The sequence below is a fragment of the Protopterus annectens genome, chromosome 3.part0 (assembly GCF_019279795.1).
Source record: "Protopterus annectens isolate FY-2018-M chromosome 3.part0, PAN1.0, whole genome shotgun sequence".
NCBI classification, from domain to species: Eukaryota; Metazoa; Chordata; order Ceratodontiformes; family Protopteridae; genus Protopterus; species Protopterus annectens.
The window spans coordinates 51,608,982-51,626,329 of record NC_056731.1 but is presented as its reverse complement, the minus strand read 5'-3'; positions in this window follow the sequence as shown (position 1 = coordinate 51,626,329).

Genomic DNA, 17,348 nt, shown 5'->3' with positions numbered 1-17,348 from the left:
CTGGCCATAGGCATACGGTTACCACCTGTCCCACTTTAAGAGGGACAGCCCCTCCCTGGGCAGTTGTGTCCTGACAAAAAATATTAAAAAGGGCAAATGTCCGAGATTGTAGGACATAATTATGTCCCATATATTATGTAATAGTTGCATTAAATAGTTATGCCTGTATCTACAAAACGTAAATGTTACATGAAACATGATAAGTAGCTAAAGTGCTACAAGAATAAGTATGTATTCAGGATAAAAGTATGTTCTATCCTGTGTACTGACCATGGGTATGTGTCGGCCTGTAAACAATGATGTGTGTCCTGCAAATGTCCCACTATGGCCATTTGAAAAGGTGGCAACCCATGCCAAATAGGTTCAGTCACCAACACAACTGCAATGAGTGCAAATATCTGTGACAGAAATACACGAGACAGCTGTCAGTTAGTAAAATTTCTTTACATATCGCTGTATTTCCAGAGGTATGGAAATATCAACCTCACCTGCATACTATATAGAAACCAATTAACAATGGCTCAATGTATAAGCCTGTAACAACCATAGTTCAGTCTACTAACTGATAGGTCTTCAATTAGGGAAGGAGCCCACACACATATATGGAATGTGTAGAAATGCAGTCCCCACAAACCTGTATATGCTATGTACACCCACCTACATCTCCCCCACACCCGAAACAATTGCAATACAGACTGTAATAACATCACAAACATCCACTCACTCAATTACATCTGCAGAAGCGTTAACATACCTTGTGAGAGACACATTTGTAAAGGCGCCATGTGAAATTGTAGCTGTTGTATAATGGAACAGGTGACGATGTTACAGGTTTTGTTTGCAATAATCCTTTATCAGACGGTTGAGATGACAGGTACACTCACATGTAGAACCACATACTCTAGCCATCATACACAATCCACGGGGGACATGAATTCAAAATATCCGTGTCTCTACAAATAGCAGTTGCAATTCCTCACAACAAAACACATACAGGCCGTCTCCCTGAAGGTAGGGCAAAAGGGCAACGCCCAAGGGGAGAATTAAATTATACCCCACTGTTGCCACGTAATTGGCAAATGGAGTAGCTGCACAGCTGATGTGCATGTAATAATTTACTCAGGAGCAGCAATTGGCAGCAGGAAACCACATGTTACAGGTATTGACGTATATAAGGATGACTTGCCATACATTCAAACCATATGCTCATACCATAGAACCGTTTAAACAGTAAAGGTGTAAGAGAGATATTTACAAAGATTTGGAATGCTAACAAGGTATGTAGAGCACTCAGTATGTTAGTGTATGTAGAGCCTGTTTTGTATTAATTAAAAGTGTACACAATGCATAAAGTGGGAAAAGGTATTAAGTAGTGATGTCTTGTTGAGCATAGTAACGCTTGTAGAAATTGTGTGTCCTGCTGGGGGCCACAAGGTAAACATCACATACACCACAAGGGATGTTACATGAGGTTTTTAAACAGAACAATTCCACACCACCCACCATCAGTGGTAGGGTATGTCCAACAAGTACGTGCCATAGCAGGGGATAGTATATGTTGATATACTGTCACAGTAGGCATGTGTATGGGCATATAACAACAATAACATGCCTAAGGTGGTCCTGCTGTGCAAGTATGCTTTGCATTATGGGATAATGTGTAAAATATGTATAATGTACAGTATTGTAGGTAGATATGTCAGATATTCTACACAGCATAACTGTTATATCTTGCAAACAAAAGGTATCGTCTATTGGCATGTACAATACACAATAACAGGATACATATGGCTTGTAGTCACGGGACACTGTAACAGCATGATAGCTAATCAAAATGGAAGAGCTACTCAATTAACCATGCACAAAGGACATGTAATATCTTCACAGGTTCATAGTGAGGTACTATGCTGTCTGGCAAGTCTATGTGTAAGCCCAACTACAGTGTTTACACCAGTGGCACCTCTCTAGGGTAGTGTCCTGTCTGTGAACAGCAGAGCAGTGTGTTACCTGCACCTCTGTACAGTACAGCCACTGCAGTGATCCCTGGCGTATCAGTGTGACTGCCTACAGAGTCACCCATGACCGGTGAGTTGGGTATGTTATAACACCCTATTGGCTGTAGTTGATGGGCACACATGAGTCTGTGGGCTATAAGTAATTGTTGTTGTGTTTGGTGATGGGGGCTGCCTCTGGTGTCTACACAGAGTATGGAGAGGTTCTGCAAATGTCATACTCATACTATGTGTGGCCTGTGGTAGTGGAGATCTAGTGAGACTATGTGATAAGTGGGGTGTATTGCAAATGTTAAACATCTCCACATGAATGTCAGGTTCAGTCTGGGTTGGTGAGAGCATTACCCACAGCATGGCTACATATGTGCATCTCCCACAGGCTGTAGTGTTGTATGTTGGGAGGTGAGCATTGACTGTGTACATGAGACAATTGCTCTATTGCCACATGTTTGCCATATTCATCATATAGACAGGCAATAGCACTGGTAAGTGACACTTGGACATGCCTGTATATTCAACCATGTCTTACAAGATATGTGAGGTTACGTGTGTACAACAGCTGTTATACTGTAAGCAAGTTGGAAATGTAAGGACAGACAGTGTACTTGTAAGAAATCAGTTGGAATGGGTACTATAGTTATTAGTAGCTCATGAAGTGCTTACATGTTCTGAACAAGTGCTGAGTATGAATATGCAATACAAATAGGGTGTTGGATAATATCAACCCACTGCAACCCACAAGTGGAGACGACAGTCATAATTGGAGGCACAGCACTATTACCCTGCTGAGTATGGTCTGCAAGTCTATGAACCTTTATCAACGTAGATGTTAGCAGTACAGAAGTAGATGACAGTACGGATGATTTCACATTGCATAGCATACCTGTGACAGGTCATAGAACATCATCACCCATACCGTGTTCCAGCTACACTGAGTATACTAGATGTACCTTCGTATGTCACAGGAGTGTTCTACCAGTGGCCTGTTGACAGAAGCAACACTACAAATGGTGTCTGAGTGACATGTGCATATCACACCAGTGGCAGCTACAGTAAAACAGGGTTAATGTTTTGTACTCCCCCCTCATTGCAGGCCATACCACACAGACAAATGGGAGGCATCTGTGTATGTAAGGATGTGAATGGCCATGACCTAGGAGCAATAGCTGTCTCAGTGCTGTGGACAACATACAGAATGGGCTTTGTGGGTGAGGTGTGTGACATATGTGCACAATCTGACAGCTGATAATAGCATTGTCACTGCTAGGTGAATAACCCTGTACCCATTAACTACCACCTAGGCAGCGGTCAACATTATGGACACTGTGTAAGGGATGGTGCTGTGCAGTTCACCTCCCTGAGTTGGTGATGTCTCCAGGCCTATTAGGTAGTCATACGAGGCACCCATGTCATGACAGGGTGCCATCCATGAGCATGGAGATCATTGGACAGGCATACTCAGTACTTGGGTGACCAATATCAGATCACATATCACCTTTAAGGGGTATTGGCCATGCACAGATGGGCGATACCAGCCTTCACAATCCTCACCTCCACTATGCAGCATGCTGGCTACCTTGCATAAAGACATGTGCTACACTGTGATGTTGGACATGCTACACGTACATATCCTGATCTGAAAGACATACATCATGGACAGCCACCTTCCTACTACAAGGATAGCCACATGCTGGACAGATCCCTGTGCCATACATGTTACATACTCCTGCCATACCATACAACCCAGTCCATCAAAGCTGCACATGTCATCTCTGTCATAAATGGTTCAATGACCACATGGTAGATGTATTATTAACTGTCTGGATCAGTAATGTGGCACTGATGCACCTTGCGGTGGCAAAATGGCTGTCGCATACAGCTAGAAAACCTTGCCCGTACATGCTATAGTTGATAACCATCCCTGCGAATGACATCCGGCTTGCCACTGTCCCATGTCTATCACATGTGCAACACAGGCAATACGTGGCAGGATGTTGAACTGCTGTACAGTGCCGTGTCGATGTATATGGCAAAACACATGCATGTAAAGGTTTCCGTGCTTATGTGTGCATTGTCACTGCTCATGTCCATTAAGGCAGTGTATGTGTTGATATGTGACATATACACAGCATCAAGGTCAACAGCATTACTGTGGACACATCCAGGCATGTGCTGATAGGTAAGAACACCAGTACAGGCAAACAGACATGCCCACATCAAGACAGCATTCACATGGAGTATGAACAATGTAATGAGGTGACACACATATATGGTGATGATATCCAATGCATAACGGGTGTTACATGTGTATGACACAAACATGTCAGTCATGCCAGTGTCATGACAATTTGCAAAGATAACTGTTCAGATGTACTAGATTTAATACAAATGTATGTGCAGCTGTATCTCTGTACATCTCTGTGATACTGTGACCTGTCTCCATCATTATGTCTTCCAGATAATGCCTCGTGCATGCCTGCCAGCGTATAGCCGCCTGGAGGATGATGCCCTCATCCTGTACCTCCATGAGAACTACGAGGTGTTGTTCAGCCATGTGCCACAGCATGCCCAGCAGCGTGATGACCTATGGCAGGACCTTCGCAGGAGGGTTAATGATGTGGGTGGCCATAACCGCACCTACCAGCAGGTGAGCAGACACTGCACGGACCTGATATGACATGCGAAACAGCGTGCCAATGCAATCGCCAGGGAACAAGGTGGAACAGGTGGTGGGCCACCAACCCAGCCCCCACTCACACCCACCGAAGAGCTACTGGCCAGCCCGGGGACACCCTCAGAACAGCATCCACAAACACTAGCTGTCATCGTGGAGGTGGGTGTCTCCCAACCAATGAGCCTGGAGTTGCCTGGTAAGTCACTACTGCACATATGACTATTATATCCCATTTAGTTGCATGTGTCACTGTACAATATGTAATGTAACATCATATGCAAGGTATGTTTACACACATGCAGCATACTACAGTATGCTACCCTGTGTATGCACACATGTGCATACTATATGCTATTGTACAGGCGAATGTGTTAACATGCACAGTGCACTCTGTGGCTGTCATACAGTCATGGATAATGTTCAAACTGCTGTGTCACCCCTATACAGGTACCTCTGGCATGTCACACAGACATCAGTCCATTGCAGGTGAGACAGTTATCAGTATCAGGCATGTTAATGCATATATCTATTCACCGTGTGGCCAGTTAACACATGTACACATAATGTATGGTCCAGTCATGATATACAGGTCGCATCTGTCATCATTCACACTGGCTACCCATGTGCAATATATACAAACTAAATGAAACACTGACATGAAACCACAGTATCTGTCATTGCTAGATGTGTGGACAGCTGTGCATACAACGGCGGAGGTGTTCAATGTAGGCATATGTACTATACATTGGAACAACACATGTGTGGTATGCAAACAGTATCACACAGTGAGCTGGGATATGGGCAACCCACAGGAGTCACCATTGTGTAATATGCCCCTGCAATGGGTGCACACATTGTGATGTGCCATCTGACATGTCCCAGACATGTAGTGTTCCGGCTGCAATATTGTCTCACTATCCCATAATACATACCCCACATACCAAACATACAACCCGTTGTCTGCATAGCCCTGTGGACAGTGAAATATCTGACACCTATGGGTGTATGTCATATGGGACAACACAGACATGTGAAATAGACAGCCATCACAAACATTTGGCCAACACATGTTCACACATGGCCATGGAGGATGGTTAGAGACATGTAGCCACACAGTAGATGTGATGTGTATACACCCTGTTGCACATTGTCCACACATGATCCAACTATAGCCTTATATGACTGATTATATAGTTGATGTGGAACACTGGACATCCTAAAAGCCTGTGCACAGCTAGTGGAGGTGTCACTTAATTTGACCATATAAGATGTGTTGAACATCACAACTGTGTCATAGCATGACAGTAGTCACCTGTACAGCTTCCACAGACATTGACACCACATCAGGTCACAGATACCGTACATTTCCCTTGCTGCTGTAGGACATCACTGTCAGCCGTGCACCTCGTGTGTGTGGTACATTAATGTCATGTGGGACATGGTGTATTGACAAGTCTGCCATGTGTGGACATGGTTGCCAGGCAGCTAAGACTTTGTAGTAGTTGTGCAGGGGTGTCATCCATAGATCTTCCAGTGACCTGTCACATGACACAGCATGGTTTGGTGTGTATACACCTCAGCGACGTGGGTCACAATCCACGGTTATGTAATGTGTATGCACGCAGTTATTGCTATGCACTGTGTGCGTATTACACACTGTATAGCAATATAGGTGCCTCACACTACCCTTCAATGCTCATGCACATTTGCTAAAAGTGCATTCTATCTATAGGGCATACAGACAACACTGCAATGTGATACCAATTACAACGCTGTACATGTGTCAGGACACCATTGTGTCAGACATGTATGCATGTCAATGCACACGTCAGCAGATTACATGTCAAGGTCACTTCAGCCATGTATACTGTTAACCTGTGCTGGTCCACATGGTGTATCACAGATATGTATGCTTACTACCATGATGTGAACTGCATGGCTACTGATATGACACCTGCTTGCTGTTGTGTGCAACCCAGGGAGGTATGTTAACTACCACTATTAATGTCTGAGCTGCATGCCGTCTGCTGTATCACATGCATGCTGCATGCCGTCTGTCAAATCACATGCATGGTGTGTCTGTGTGTCTGTGTCTGTGTGTCTATGTCTGTGTGTCTGTGTGTCTGTGTCTGTGCGTCTGTGTCTGTGTGTCTGTGTGTCTGTGTGTGTCTGTGTATGTGTGTGTCTGAGTGTGTCTATTGTAATGTAGAGTCTTTCTTTGCATTCACAGGTGATGTAGGTGCGTTACCCTCCTGTGGTCCATCTGATGTTAGTGTCCCCACAGATACTAGCAGTGATGAACATATGCATGAGGTACAGGCAGGGTTGTCAGGGGCTGAATCTGTGCCAATGGGTCCCATCCCAGCTATATCCTCCTGTTCCCCGCACACAGTTCTCATGCCAACACATACCCCATCACCAGTGGCCAAAGAGGAAGGACAGTCAGCGTGTGTTAGCTTGGAACAGGAACATGTGGTGGCTACAGAAGGTGTGTCTCCACACCATGGTGTCAGTGTAATGACTGCAGATGTGCCACACAGGCATGTGGCCAGTGCTGCTCATAGGAGGACCTCTGGCAGACATGCACCTGCAGGACAGAGTGCAGCAGCTGGTGTCACCAGACGCATGTTCCAGACTGTAATGGTGGCACAGGCACATGCTGAACGGCAGAACAGAGAAGGGCAGAGACTTCAGAGGGCTACTATCCGTACTCAAAACGACAACATCCAGGCATTGGCAAATGTTCAACAGCAGATTGCTGATGTTCTGGACAGACAATTGGGTTACATGGTTGGAATCCTTGACTGTGGCATGGCAATCTGCGAGTGTGAGCTGTCTGTGCTGGAACATCTGGTAGGAGTGAGGTGTATGCCATGTGGACATAGGCCAGCTACACCACCTAGTGCAGGTCAACGTGAACGAGCCACCTCACATGCTCGCTCCCATAGTGCTGGTAGCAGTAGCAGTGCAGCTGGTGCTGCGCTGTCCACACCAGGACACAGCAGGCCACATGGATGTGGCCCTGGATGTTCCCAGTGGGGACATAGTTCCAGTGGACATGTGTCATCGGACAGTAGCCAATCTGTACCTCCACCTGGTAGTGCCAGTGCAACCCCTGGCAGGCACAGGTCACGTGGCCGTGGCCGGACACAGTGAGCTGTACATCCTGGTCTGTACAATTTGGAGCTGTCAATAATACCCCCGTGTAGGCCTGACAAAACCACAAAAGAAAACCAAACAAATGGACTCAGGAAGCAGCTCTTGAATAAGCCCAACGAGTTTACCTAGGTTTCGTCTTTAATCCGACTTCATCAGAACACAATTGAATACAGCACAAACAGCACCTTTAAATACACACCTACAAGTGACATCATCAATTGCATAAAATAATGATGATTATTTAAAAGGCCAGCATACAAAGTTAAAACACAAACTTCACAAAGAAATATGTGTGTTTGCAATGTTGTTACAGACCAAACACCACTGTTGTTAATGCAATTTAAAAAAATGATACAATAATAATATTATTAATGTACTCAACACAATACCTGTTGACAAAAAATGAATAAAAATGAAAATAAATGTGAAAATAAAATTGAAAATAAAAATGGAAATGAAAATGAAAATAAAACGGGTGAAATAAAAATATTCACCCCAAAATGTGTTTCAATTTTAAAATAGGCATGAGACTGATACAGTCATTAATGCCTGGCTGTTGTAAAGCATTAAGCTTCAACTGTCATTTCATTTCGGCTATATCTAAGTGCACATCTAATGTCTTTCCAAACCTATCTGCCATGATCTGCTGAATAACACTAAACCTAAAACAATGCCCACCATTGATATCAATATGCCTATAAAGTGCATTCGATTTTTCTTCAATCTAATGTCTGACTGGTGCTCAATGATCCACTCCCTTAATGCCCTACAGGTCTTTCCTATATAAAATGCGGACATTGCTTACATAGGGCCACATAAACAACACTGTACTATAACAATCAAAATGAGCCCCTGGTCTAACTGTAACACCAGCCACCTTGAACTCAGCACCAGTCACATTGATCAAATGGCAAACACTACACCTACCACACCTGAAGTTACCCCTACTCCTATGTGTGCCAACATCAGAAGTATCATTCCTTTCCAATAATTGCTTAAAGGACGGGCCTTTCCTATAAACACATTTCGGGGGTCTCCCCAGCTTGCCACTAACTAATTGGTCCAAATTCAGTAACTTCCAATTATTGATGACAATATCAACTATATAAGGAGCATCAAAGGAATAAGTTGTAATAAAATATAAAGGATGGTCATTACTAACCCTTGAACAAGATTCTTCACATTCTAAATCAGTATCACCCCTAGCCGCACCAATTGAAACACCAAACTCATTTCCACTATCAGCCTTCCCTTTTAGCAGGGCCCAATACACACCATTTGCCCTCTTTAGTTTAACTTCATCAGCAATACAATTACACAATGCTTCTGGATAACCACGCCTAATGAACATTAGCTTAATGAACGCAAGTTCCTTAAAAAATTCAACATCCAAACTGGTCATTCTTGCTGCCCTGACCATCTGGCCCTTAACAATTGCCTTCTTTTGATGGTCAGGGTGACAGCTAGAATAACTCAAATAAGAATTGGAAAATTGAAAAAAACATTGCAAACACACATATTTCTTTGTGAAGTTTGTGTTTTAACTTTGTATGCTGGCCTTTTAAATAATCATCATTATTTTATGCAATTGATGATGTCACTTGTAGGTGTGTATTTAAAGGTGCTGTTTGTCTTGTATTCAATTGTGTTCTGATGAAGTTGGATTAAAGACGAAACCTAGTTAAACTCATCGGGCTTATTCAAGAGCTGCTTCCTGAGTCCATTTGTTTGGTTTTCTTTTGTGGCTTAGTTGTTCTTTTCTTAGTATGGAGAGTGGTGGTGTTGGACCTGACATTTTGTGCTTATTGGAAGCTATTAACCAGAAATTGCTTGAGCATTCTAAGCAAATTCAGACTTTGGTTGAAGGTCAGCAAAATGAGAACAGCAGTAATAAATTTGGTTCCAAATTCAGTGGAAGACGTGAATGTGTTGCAGATGTGGGACGTAGTTCTCCTGAGGTGAATACTGGAGTGAGGGCTGCGAACCCTTCTACTTCCAACAATGCTGATGGTAATGTCAAAAGTGTTTCATCTGAGTTTGATTTCAACAAGTGGAGAGTAAATGACTTCAATTTTCAGCATAGTCGGGTGGTGGTAAACAACGAAAGAAATGTGTTGAAGCCAATGACACAGCGTTTAAATGAGTTTGAAAAGAAGTTATTTGCCCTTAAAAAACTACAGATTGAAAATGGGTATCTGCAAAAAAATATTGATTGTGGTTTGGTGCCCAAGGGCTTGCGAGCTTGGAAGTATCCTAATGGGATTGTTAACAAAAAAGAAATGTTGGAGGAAGTGCACCAACTATATGATAAGATGGGTCTTGAATTATTGACTATAATGATCAAATACAATGACCAGCAAATTGTCACTTTGCTGAGTGAGCTGGAAATACTGAATGAGACAATTATTAATGACTTGATTTTTGATCATTATTCCACAAATTACAATAACTTGTTGGCAGAAGTAAATACCCAATGTGAAGTCATTTTTGCTAGAAAGGCTAAAAAAATAGAAAGGGACAGTAATGAGTACAGGCGGAATCAAGTTTATCCCATGTCTGAAGGCAATTGTTACGGCAGAGTCCCTTTAAGTAAAACAAGCAGAATTAGGCATAATGAAGATTCGGAGGTAACGCCCACTGATGATCGTATTAATGGAGAGACTGAGCGTACTGACTCCCCTTTAGATGTGGAGCTGAGAAGGTCGGAGAGGTTACGTGGACAGAATCAACAGCAGGAGCAAGGAGGATTCAACGACTACACAAGGCAGGGTGTGAAACCGAAGACAACGAATTCTGGAAATTTAAGCAGCAGGGGCAATCGAGCCCAATGGAGAACATAATACATATGAATGATTTTTGACCATCCAGGTGAGAGTTCAAATTTCAAGTATTTTCCTTATTTTTTTCGCTGCCATTGTTGCAACACTGCTAATTTTGTTGAACTGGCTTCTGACACTACCTATGGTAGGGGTAAGCGTTTTATAACGCTTACCGTGGATGATGATTTCAATTGCTATGATAGCTCTAGTATCATTATACGCTATCCGTCATACGGTGAGCAACATCAGTGTTCCTCTTACAAACAAAATATACACATTAAATCCAGCAAGGGGTGTAATGGCGGTGGTACCGAGCATTTTAGTTTTATTGTTAACAACAATTACGTTCATTTTGTTCCGCCTGTTGAGGGCGGTTTATGGTTGAGCGATAAACCTCGGTGGGATTATGTTACAGAACATTTTACAAACCCAAATGTTAACGGTGGCTGTGACTTGGTTGAGGTTGGTTCTGATATTTCTTCAGAAATTACTGAGCGTGTTTTAGCGCTGTCTACACAAGATTCCAACATTAACTTTGGTTTGGTGAGAGGAGGTTACTAATCCGGTTGTTAGTGTGGCGTACCAGGATTTCGTATATGAAGGTGACATTTATACAAGCACTAGTGAGGGAGTTGCTGGCACTGACTTTGAGCACTCAATTGTTGGGGGTATTATGAGTAACAATCTTTTACCAACAGAGCTTGAGCAACGTTTACCCTCAATTGCTGTTAATGGGTGTGAGCGTAATGTTGGGACAGTTTTTGCCAATTCAATTTTGGATGATGCTATGCAACAAATGAATGTTAGTAACGTTATGTTCTTGAATTCTGCGACACAACGGTCGCAGAATATGAGCACATTGTTGGGCGTTAATGATGCTGTGGACATTTGTAGGGATAATTGTGCTGTTAATTTTAATGTTGAACTTATGCCTAACCTGGATTGCATTTACGAGTGTGTGACTGGGTGTATGCATTTGGGGGGTAAAATTTGTAATATTAGCTATGGTCACAAATTAGTGCGCAGCTCATCATTTGATGAAAATGTTATTGGGGGAAACTTTGAATTGGAGTTATTTGATGGTTTGAATTCAACTTGTGTAAATGTTGAAGCAGATGAAGCATCTGTGCTTTGTGTTGAAACACAGCGCTTACCATATTTGAATGATTTTTCTACTTCTAACGTTTTGGTTAGTAATTCATCAGTTAATAATGGTAGTGACAATGTTGATGTTTGTTTTACTCCCTTTTATGATGTTAGTTTATATTTAGTTCCACCTATCAACAGTTCGATCTCTACACATTTTGTTGTTGACCCTGTATTTTTTCATGAACAAGATTTGGGTGATGGGGCTCCTACTAGTGTGAGTGACCATAGTTTTGATTGTGGTATTGAGGATCTAATACGTGTAATTGATGGTGAGGCTGTAACTGAGATGGTTTGGGGGCTTAGTAATCCAACCATCATAACTAATATGTTTGATGATTTCAAAATATATAATTATTCTAGTAAAGTTATTAATGAACGGCATGTTGAATTGTTAGCAAAAGGGCTAACTTTTGTCCCCCTGATTCGGGGTAGTTTGACTGACACCTTAATTGACCTTAGAATGTTAGTTAGAAAAATGAATTTGAGGTTATTATTTGATGGTGAGAGTAGAAATGAAACTGGGTTAGTTTTGAAAAAACCAAGTAAGTATATGCCCCCACCTAATACTGTCACTAACACGTATGAGAGAATGTGTGAGTTTGACATTAGGGACCACTATAGGCAGGCAAGGAGTCCGCATTATAAAAGGTCTTTTGACATGATGGACAATTTGACCTTTGAAGAGCATGGGTTGCTGGAAGAGTTGGTGAGTGATAGATCTGTAAGGTTCATGAAGCCTGATAAGGGTAATGGTTTAGTGCTCATTGATAAGAATGATTATGTAAACAGTATTGTGGCAATGCTGGCAACGGATACTTATGAGGAGCTGAGTTTGAATGAACTGAATATTGCCCATGGTAAGGTTAGTTTATACATTGAGGACTTACTTTGGCAGGGTCACATAAATGAATTTGAGTACAGGTATTTGGTTAATGATTATCCGTTGGTTAGTGGGATTTTTGGAATACCTAAGATCCACAAAGGTTTGGACAATTTGGCATTTAGACCAATTGTGGATGGAAAGCGTAGTAAAACCTGCTTCATAAGTAAGTTTCTTGATTTTGAACTACAAAAGGGTTTAAAGGTGTTTGATTATATCACCAAAGATTCATGGACATTTTTGGAAAGGTTAAAGAGTGTGCACTTAAATAGTGGTTCTATTTTGTTGATAGTTGATGTGGTAAATTTGTTTTCGGTCATTCCCACTGTAACAGGTCTTGAATGGTTGGAAGCCCAATTGTTGAAAACACATTTGTTTGACCAAGATAGAATCAACTTGTTGGTGGGTTTAATGGAAATTGTTCTTACCAATAATTTCATCCAGTTTGAGGGAACCTATTACAAGCAGAAAACTGGTGTTGCGATGGGCGCGGCATGTGCTCCCGTGTATGCCAATTATGTAATGGCATACTGGGAGCAAGAATTTATTTTTTCTAGTGCCTTTATGCCCCACATCAGTTTTTACACCTGTTTCCTGGATGACTTGTTTATCGTTTGGGAAGGTGGGTTTGATAGGATTAGAGAATTTATGGATTATGTTAACAATTCAGCTGAATTTTTAAATTTCACTCATAATATGAGTAATATTGAAATAGATTATTTGAATGTTCATTTAATTATTAGTCCAGGTGATTTTGATTTGGTATCGACTATCCATAGGAAACCTACATTTTCCAATTCTTATTTGAGTTATTCTAGCTGTCACCCTGACCATCAAAAGAAGGCAATTGTTAAGGGCCAGATGGTCAGGGCAGCAAGAATGACCAGTTTGGATGTTGAATTTTTTAAGGAACTTGAGTTCATTAAGCTAATGTTCATTAGGCGTGGTTATCCAGAAGCATTGTGTAATTGTATTGCTGATGAAGTTAAACTAAAGAGGGCAAATGGTGTGTCTTGGGCCCTGCTAAAGGGAAGGCTGATAGTGGAAATGAGTTTGGTGTTTCAATTGTGCTAGGGTGATACTGATTTAGAATGTGAAGAATCTTGTTCAAGGGTTAGTAATGACCATCCTTTATATTTTATTACAACTTATTCCTTTGATGCTCCTTATATAGTTGATATTGTCATCAATAATTGGAAGTTACTGAATTTGGACCAATTAGTTAGTGGCAAGCTGGGGAGACCCCGAAATGTGTTTATAGGAAAGGCCCGCCTTTAAGCAATTATTCGAAAGGAATGATACTTCTGATGTTGGCACACATAGGAGTAGGGGTAACTTCAGGTGTGGTAGGTGTAGTGTTTGCCATTTGATCAATGTGACTGGTGCTGAGTTCAAGGTGGCTGGTGTTACGGTTAGACCAGGGGCTCATTTTGATTGTTATAGTACGAGTGTTGTTTATGTGGCCCTATGTAAGCAATGTCCGGCATTTTATATAGGAAAGACCTGTAGGGCATTAAGGGAGCGGATCATTGAGCACCAGTCAGACATTAGATTGAAGAAAAAATCGAATGCACTTTATAGGCATATTGATATCAATGGTGGGCATTGTTTTAGGTTTAGTGTTATTCAGCAGATCATGGCAGATAGGTTTGGAAAGACATTAGATGTGCACTTAGATATAGCCGAAATGAAATGGCAGTTGAAGCTTAATGCTTTACAACAGCCAGGCATTAATGACTGTATCAGTCTCATGCCTATTTTAAAATTGAAACACATTTTGGGGTGAATATTTTTATTTCACCCGTTTTATTTTCATTTTCATTTCCATTTTTATTTTCAATTTTATTTTCACATTTATTTTCATTTTTATTCATTTTTTGTCAACAGGTATTGTGTTGAGTACATTAATAATATTATTATTGTATCATTTTTTTAAATTGCATTAACAACAGTGGTGTTTGGTCTGTAACAACATTGCAAACACACATATTTCTTTGTGAAGTTTGTGTTTTAACTTTGTATGCTGGCCTTTTAAATAATCATCATTATTTTATGCAATTGATGATGTCACTTGTAGGTGTGTATTTAAAGGTGCTGTTTGTCTTGTATTCAATTGTGTTCTGATGAAGTCGGATTAAAGACGAAACCTTGGTAAACTCGTTGGGCTTATTCAAGAGCTGCTTCCTGAGTCCATAGGCCTGACAAAAGGCAGAACTGTGTGCACACATACACGCACACAGCAGAAACATCTGTAGGGCACCGCAACACCCACATGCATAATGACCACACATGTCCAATCAGATCACTGGCCCTTACGTGCACACATGATGTCATCCACTGGTGCAGCCTATGCCCCTGGCAAACATTATCACCCTGTGCATATGTTGATGCCTGTGTCGGATCCCTGTCATCCACACCATCGGTGCAGGGACATGCTCATATGGTCTGATGCACAGGGTGAATAGAATAGTGAGATAAGTGTATATTACATTACTTGTGTACTGTTGACACGCACCAGACATACCATGTAGTACAGGTTTATAATGCATTGTTATATGTTCACAGTATGTGTCTTGGTAACAATGGTAACAGCATGTTGGTAATTATGCCCTGCTTCCCTCCTTAAGGTCTAATTGCATGTGCCATTGCCTTACAGTGTTTGCAGTTGGAGTGCATTGTTGTATGTTCACAGTATGTGTCTTGGTAACAACAGTAACAGCATGTTGGTAATGATGCCCTGCTTCCCTCCTTAAGGTCTACTTGCATGTGCCAATAAGTAACAGTGTTTGCAGTTTCACATGTGTAAATGTGGAGTACTCACAGGCATGTATGGAAATACCAGCATGCTATACGTAGCCTCAACCTCACTGTTAGAAAGGCTACCATTCCACAGATGTCCACACATCTACTGATCCAGAAGCATGTGGGCTGTTTAATAGGCGACAGTGGCTAGAGACGTGACATCCCTACCAGGTCACATCACAGGTATGGTGACATGGTGCGGGGGGTTTACAGAGCGGTCTGGCCAATGATAACGTTAGAGGCCACTTGATAGCATGAGGCTTCACTGTGTAGCAGTAATACACTGTCACATTACAGGATGAGAACACACACAGACATACACAGAAGCACACAGTAACATGCCCACACTCACGGGGTCAACAACACTATAATGCACACTCGATAGTGTTGAGGTGAGGACCCCTGCCTATGTGGTAATCACCCTCACAGTACTGTGCACCCACACAACGCGACACAGAGAATGAACATGTACAGGTAGCCAGTAAGGCTGAGACCGATGGCATCAACAGGGCAGTAGACTGCATCACCATGAGGGGTTAGGGATCCTGTCTGTTCTGTATGGTAACATACACCCTCACTCCATGCACCAAACAGCCATACATACATATACACACACACACACTGTGGAGTCCACAAATGTCATTCATATACAGATAGCTGACATGTGTGTGATACACACACCACCCCTGCCTACGTCATGCTTTCTACACTGCAGTATGTACAGATCTCTACAACAGTGTACAAGGGTGTGCAACAATTGGGATGTATTCTCCACCATACATGGCATATATGGTCACACAAGCAAACACACTTGGCAGTACTGTGAATCATCCACCTGCTATATGATGATACGTCTGACAGACATGCAGCAGTATTGGCCGCATTATGTGTACCAAAGCTACCTTCGGCAATTGTGCTGCTATATGCACACGGGAGGATGTAAGTGTTACAGGTGTCAAGTGATTTACAGTCAGTAACACCCTGACCACTGTGTATGGTTGTATGTCTTCACCTTCAAGTAACAGTAATATAGTGTACTGTTTGCACATGTAATGGTAGGATGGCTTGTGACACACCTGTGAGCCGTCTTCAGCAAACATCCATCTGAAAAGGTGGATCACCACTTTATGTACACACATCCATCCATACCTGATGTACATCCTACCGTACTGTCAGTATTTCACCATATACAGGTGTCAATGATGGGGCTGCATTGCAACTGCATGTTGTAATTCGGCACAGATGAATTACATACATCAGCTACTGCACATGCATGGTAGCTGCATGCACACCACTACATGTACATGTGTGTTGGTCCTACATTCCTGTCATGTAGCCATGTTTGTATGCATTGCAATTGGTGGACATGTGTGATGACATAAATAACACATGGACTGTTGTATGATATGATGGTTGTCATGGGTAACTAGTACAGAGTGAATGTTACCTCGGTCAACATTGCTACCTTATGTACTGTTAGCATTCAACAGCCATGGACCTACCTTCCATGTGCATGCATGTGATTGCTGTAGCCACATGTCTGCACGGAGGACAGCAAAAGCTATGCTATGTACATATGTGTTGTGTGTGTGTGAGCCATGTACATATCCACTGCGATTACATGTATGTCATATCCAAACATGAATGTTCTTTGGTGTACAGCGACAGTCATCTGTTACAGCTGTGTAAGACCCAGGGCCCCTGTTATGTGTAGAGCCGTCACTGCAGGGGCATACCCTCCAACAGTGGTATCATTGCATTGCATAACACATGATGGAACCCTGTCAGTACATGTGTAGTCTGCACAGTTGCTGTAGACCTATGTACAGTCCACTGGTCATGAGTCACATGGT